Here is a 6,233-nt window from a genome sequence, read left to right as displayed (position 1 = left end):
TTATTTCTTGATTATATGTGCACCGGACCCGCAAAACTTCTTTTTTGAAATATATATATGTATGTATGTATGTATATATATATATATATATATATATATATATATATATATTGCATTCTCGCTTCTCTTATCATGGCTTCATACGTCACATAATTCCCCTCCCCCCAAAAGAATTCTAGTGTTACAAGCAAAAAAAAACATGAAGAAGCAGAGTCTTATAAGCAGAAAATGTTAAAACACGCAACATTTCCATGGCACAAGGCCGTTTCGTAAACTGGCGCACACAGAAAAAAAATTCACAGGAGAGGGTAGCAGTACGAAGATATGAACGAGAACTCTGGTAGGCATGGCTGGCTGTTATGTTCAGGACAGCATGTCCTGAGCGTAGTAATCGCTGATGGAACAGCTTGCATGCTTGTAAAGACTGGATGATGTTGGAAGGTCTTGCAGGTTCAGTAGCTGTGTCTTTGTAGGCGTCACTGTCTTTCATGAGCGCATTCTCGTTGTCGTATGCTGATAAGATGGCGTCTTAATCTTTGTGGGGAGGAACTGGTGACTTCTTATCTTTTTCGGTGTTTGCTGAGGTGTTAGTGCTGTAATTGAAGACGTAGTTCTGATTTCTTGCGCAGAATGCTTTTCTCGTGACGATCCTTCATGTGAAGATGCCTCACGTCTTGTGTTCGTCTTTGCTTTAATGGGCTTGCTTTGTAACGTCGTGCTTTTAACTGCGATTGTGTTTCCGACGAAGTTTTAGTTGGTTGTCGTTCTTGACGGAGGATCAGTTGTAATAGTGAAAGCTGGTCGACTTGCCTGTGCTGAACTTGCGTATGTTTCTCAGGATATTGCGTAAGTGGAGCCGCTTTTGGAACATGGCGTTCATTTTCTGCTCTAATAATTGATGTGTCCAGTAGGTAGCTGGTGCACGGTGAGTTGTTGACTTGCTTGTCGTGCTTGCTTGGTAGTGTGCCATCTTTGCTAGAAAGCCTTTCAAATGCTTCTGTGATGTCTTTCCTCACGGACGCTTTTGGCAACTGGTAATGTGCAAGAACTGATGCTACTGAGCCTTTTGTGCTGTTTGGACTTTCAGGTGTCTGTGCACCAGATGGTGCCAACACAGCAGACGTGTTTTGGTCAGATTCCAATCAGAAATTTTTCTCTTTCTGAGTAACTAATTAGTTGAGCTGTTCTGACACATGCATCTGCACAGAAGGGCCAGGGCCTGGCTGATTACCTTCCAATTTTCTCAGCTCCATATTAACCGCAGCGAGCGTGCGAGGCATGAGGTGGGCGTTGTGAGCAATCGAACGACGAAATGACAGAAAACCAGGTGGTGGGCCAAGTGTGCGAGACGGTGAGTATGGTGCACTGGGTGTTCCAATGTGTGAAAACTGCTGCTCGTTGTGACAACTAAGATGGGTTGTATGCAAATATTCATCGTAATTTTTTAATCGGATGATCATTTCTTCTCTAATATTTTTTTCAAGATTCGTCGTTTTCGGAGATATGAGTGAGGTAGAATTTGAAAGCCTCACCATAGATGTAGTCAATGAAATTGATGGCTATCTCCCATTCCGACCAAGGTGCAGCGGTAGCGTGGAGCTCGCATAGGTCGAACCAGTCCTGCACGGGTCCATCGTCCGCTTCTCCAGTGTACTTGGGAATGGGAAGGTCAGCTGATGGTTCCGTCATGATGCTTGTCCCGGTGTTGAGTGGGGATGCACTTCTGTGGTCCACGTTTGGTCACTGCGTCTTGCTGAAGTCTTTTGATGATGATGGCCGGTTGATGAAGTGGCTGCGAGGTCTTCAACCTGTCGACTTGTGTGACGCTAGATGTCGGAGATGTAGCGTGGCTCATACACCATGTTCCTTCCATTCTAACTTCTTTCTCATATGCTTCTCCTACCATGGCTTCATATGTCACACACACACACACACGCACACACACACACACACACACACACACACACACACACACACATATATATATATTGTTACGGATGTGATGGGTTTATTTACACTGCAAAATGTCAGCGCTCTACCGTCACTGCCGAATCACCATCACTCGAGAGCGTCCGATCTCTTCTACTTCCTCGCTCTTTCAGTCCGCGTTACATTTCCCTCCGGGCCAGACAAAGCTCACCGAGCGAGTAGAAGCGATCGGTTGTTGTAGGGCTTCAATCGGGCAATGTGAACACACAATTTGCGTCTTGCGCGAACGTTGGTTCTGAGCTGTCACTTTCGCAACAGCGTAAGTGATGTTACTTAGGCACTGAGTAATGACGAATGGTCCTGAGTACTTAGAAAGAAACTTCTGGCAAAGTCCCTTCTTTCGAACGGGGGTCCACAGCCAGACCAAATCACCTGTAGCGAAAGTCACGGGCGGGTGTTTTCAACGTAATGGTCTTTCGCGCAAGCGTGGGCGGAAAGAGTTCGGAGCCGAGCAAGTAGACGAGCTTTTTCGGCGCGACACAAAGTAGGCACGACACAGGCGTTTTCGTTCGTCGATAAAGGAAGTATGGTGTCAAGGAAACTTTAGGGATGACGAGCATAGAGAAGAAAGAAAGGCGTATAACCCAAGAATTCCTGTTTCGCGGTATTAAAGGCGTATGTAACAAAAGGTAATACGGCATCCCAGTTCTTGTGATCCGCTGCGACGTACATTGAAAGCATGTTGATGATGGTAGGATTGGTTCACTCAGTGAGGACGTTGGTCTGAGGGTGGTATGGCGTGGAATGGCGATACTGACACCCACAAAGCCGTAGCAACTCTTCGACAACGTCAGCGGTAAACTGTCAGCCGCGATCACTTATCACCACACGAGGGGCCCCGTGACGAAGTATGATCGAGTGTAGAAGAAACCATGACACATCAGATGATGTGGCTGAACCAACCGCCATTGTTTCAGTATACTGCGTCAGGTAATCTACGCACACAATAATCCAGCGGCGGCCGGTGGTAGACTTGGGGAAAGGGCCCAGTAAATCTATGCCGACTTTTTCGAATGATGATGTCGGTGGCTTAACCGGCTGCAGTGGGCCGGCCAATGGTGTGGTAGGTTGTTTGTGCCATTGGCAGACATCACAACTTGCGACGTAGTGCTTGGTGGTCTTCCAGAGTCGAGGCCAGTAAAAACGTTGTCGGACACGGTGAAGCGTTCGGGCAAATCCAAGGTGCCCAGACGTGATGTCATCGTGCAAGGCTTGGAATACCGCAAGACGCAGGCATTCTGGCACGACGAGGAGTAGTGTGGAACCATGGCTGGAGTAATTCTTGCGATATAGTAGGGCGTCATGAATCACGAAGGGCGTGGCGCGTTTAGAGCTACGAGCCACATCAATCATTGGTTTCAGCGAAGGGTCACGCTGTTATTCGTGACGGAAGACGTCCAAATTTGGGAAGTTGGATGAGATTGCGGCCAGGTAGTTGTCGAAATCAGCATCATCAACATCCACAGTCGGAGATGGAAGACGAGATAAGCAGTCGGCATCTGCGTGACATCAACCGCTCTTATAGGTCACAGAATAATTATATTCTTGAAGCCGTAAGGCCCAGCAAGCCAACCGACCAGCTGGGTCACGTAGTCCGACAAGCCAACAAAGCGAATGATGATCTGTGACGATCTTGAACTGTTGGCCGTACAAATAAGGTCTGAACTTTTGGACGGCGAAAACAACTGGAAGACATTCCAGTTCAGTGACCGTGTAATTCCTCTCCGCCTTAGTCAAAGTATGACTTGTGGCGACTGTCGTGATATTGAACTAGCACGGCACCAACACCGATACCACTAGCATCTGTATGCAGTTCCGTGAGTGCCTCCGGGTCGAAATGGCGCAAGAGGAGCCCGGAAGTAAGCAAATACTTCAGCTGCTCGAAAGCAGCCTCACACTCAACGGTCCATCGGAGTGGGGCGTTTTTGCGGAGCAACTCTGTCAGGGGATGAGCAAGCTGGGCGAAGTCTTTGATAAACCGACGAAAATAAGAACACAGGCCCACGAAGCTACGGAGATCCTTCACAGACGTCGGTTGCTTGAAGTCTCGGACAGCACTGATTTTGTGCGGGTCTGGTCGTATACCATCCCTGTCGACTAGATATCCAAGCACAAGGGCTTGACGCTCGCCAAAATGACACTTCTTTGCGTTTAAAACGAGACCAGCTTGTTTGACGCTATCTAGAACAACGCTAAGCCGATGGTTGTGCTCATGGAATGTCTTGCCAAAAATAATTTCATCATCGAGATAACACATACATATCTCCCATTTGAGACAGCGAAGGATAGAGTCCATGAATCGCTCGAACGTAGCTGGGGCATTGCATAGCCAAACAGCATAATGTTGAATTCAAATAACCCATCAGGCGTGACAAAAGCAGTCTTCCCTTTGTCAGGCGGACGCATTGGTATTTGCCAGTATCCAGACCTTAGGTCGACGGACGAAAAGTATGCGGCCGAGTGCAGACAATCAACAGCATCGTCGATGCGTGGTAGCAGATACACGTCTTTCTTTGTGACGGCGGTGAGACGGCGGTAGTCTACACAAAATTGCCAAGAGTTGTCTTTATTTTTTACCAATATAACAGGAGCGGCCCAGGGACTGCTTGACTCTTAAATAACGCCTTTCTGCAGCATGTCGTTGACCTGATCGGCGATCACTTGCCTCTCTGACGGGGGTACGCGATAGGGTTTCTGGCGTATCGGTGTAGCATTTCCCGTGTTGATGCGGTGGTGCATACAGGATTCGGGCAACATGGAACAACGCTTGTTTTGAGCGAAATCAAAGACTCCCGCGTAGCGTGTAAGTACCTCCTCAAGGACATTCTGCTCGGAAGAAGGCAACGACTTATTGATCATACGTTTAACCTCGGCTGAGTAGTTGGGCACAGTCTGACTGATGGCTGGAGACTCTGAGACCATTCTGACGTCAATTGTGGTCTGCTCCTCGAACGTTCCCAGTTTGAATCCGGCTGGTAGAACAACAGGCTATGAGGCTGCGTTGAGTGCCCACAAGCAAGCATGTCCGTCGATGGCTGTAAGGACAGACCGTGGGACCAACACATTCTTTTTGATGGCGTTTGCATGATCAGGCTCCACAAGTCCAGTGCAGGGTCCTGAGCGGACATGAGAAGAGCATACGGGTACAAACACTGCTGTCCGACCAGGGATCGTCACATCTTCAGACAACGAAAGAGTATCGATGGGCAGAGTCGGAAAATCGTCAACTATTGCAGCGGACAACGTACTTTGTAGAAGAATCTCTCCAGTTCCACAGTCAAGCGTAGCGCCGCATTCATGAAGGAGGTCTATCCCTAAAATGACGTCATGAGTTGCACGAGCCAGTACAGTGAATTCAACTCGGAAATTTCGTCCACCAATCGTGAGTACAACTGAACAAATACCAACAGGGCATAACGCTTCGCCTCCAACTCCACGAAAAGTTTCTTTACGATTCCACGCGAACATAACTTTGTGACCCAAGAAACGATGTTTGAAACGAAGGCTCATAACCGAAACAGCAGCACCAGTGTCTACAAGAGCAAGAGTATCTACACCGTCTATACACACACGCACTTTGTTCATCAACATCACAGCAGAAGGAGGAATTGGCGAAACTGACCATCCCGCGACCGCACCTTCATCGGTCGCACCAGTTAGTTTCCCAGCTGATGCGGGGAAGGTGACCGACGACGCGGAGACGGCGAGCGGCAGGACCGTGTCGGAGGCGGCGTCGGGCTTCGCTCGGAGGCGGGGGACTCGCTGCGAAATTCGTTAGGCCATTGCTGTCGGGGACGGTGGTCGGCCGGCTGAGAGGTCCAGGTTTCGTGCATACGAGGCGGGTGCGTCGAAAAACGTGGCGGCACAGGCGTTTCATACATACGAGCCGGATACGTCGAAAAACGTGGCGGTGCAGGCGGCCGTCTGGGACAGAAGCGCGAAATATGCCCTGGGAGACCACATGTGTAGCAAACGGGGACTTGTCAGCTTACATTAGCAGGAGCAGAGATGGCAGAAGTACGCGGAGACGGGTCGTGCTCTGCAGAAACATTTTGTGATGACGCATAGTAGTCTTCTGGTAGAGGCCTGGTTGACGACGGTCGGAGGTCCGCAGCGGCACGTCGAGATAATGACATCCGGTGGTGGCCAAGACCCGTCAGGGAAAACGGAAGCCGCGGAGTAAAATCTGCAGTTTCTGTGCGTGGTCGGTTTTCGACATGGCGCTCTTGCATCTAGTAGGGAGG

The 6,233-nt window shown here is 49.1% G+C and overlaps 1 protein-coding gene across 2 annotated transcripts in view; it reads right to left on the bottom strand.

Annotated features, from left to right (window-relative positions):
- LOC119178325 (uncharacterized) overlaps positions 1-6,233 on the bottom strand; it is a 115,995-nt gene that overhangs the window by 18,428 nt on the left and 91,334 nt on the right. The window lies entirely within an intron of this gene.

Source organism: Rhipicephalus microplus, chromosome 1 (genome assembly GCF_043290135.1).
Source record: "Rhipicephalus microplus isolate Deutch F79 chromosome 1, USDA_Rmic, whole genome shotgun sequence".
Taxonomy (NCBI): Eukaryota; Metazoa; Arthropoda; class Arachnida; order Ixodida; family Ixodidae; genus Rhipicephalus; species Rhipicephalus microplus.
This window is presented reverse-complemented; position numbering and strand designations above follow the sequence as displayed.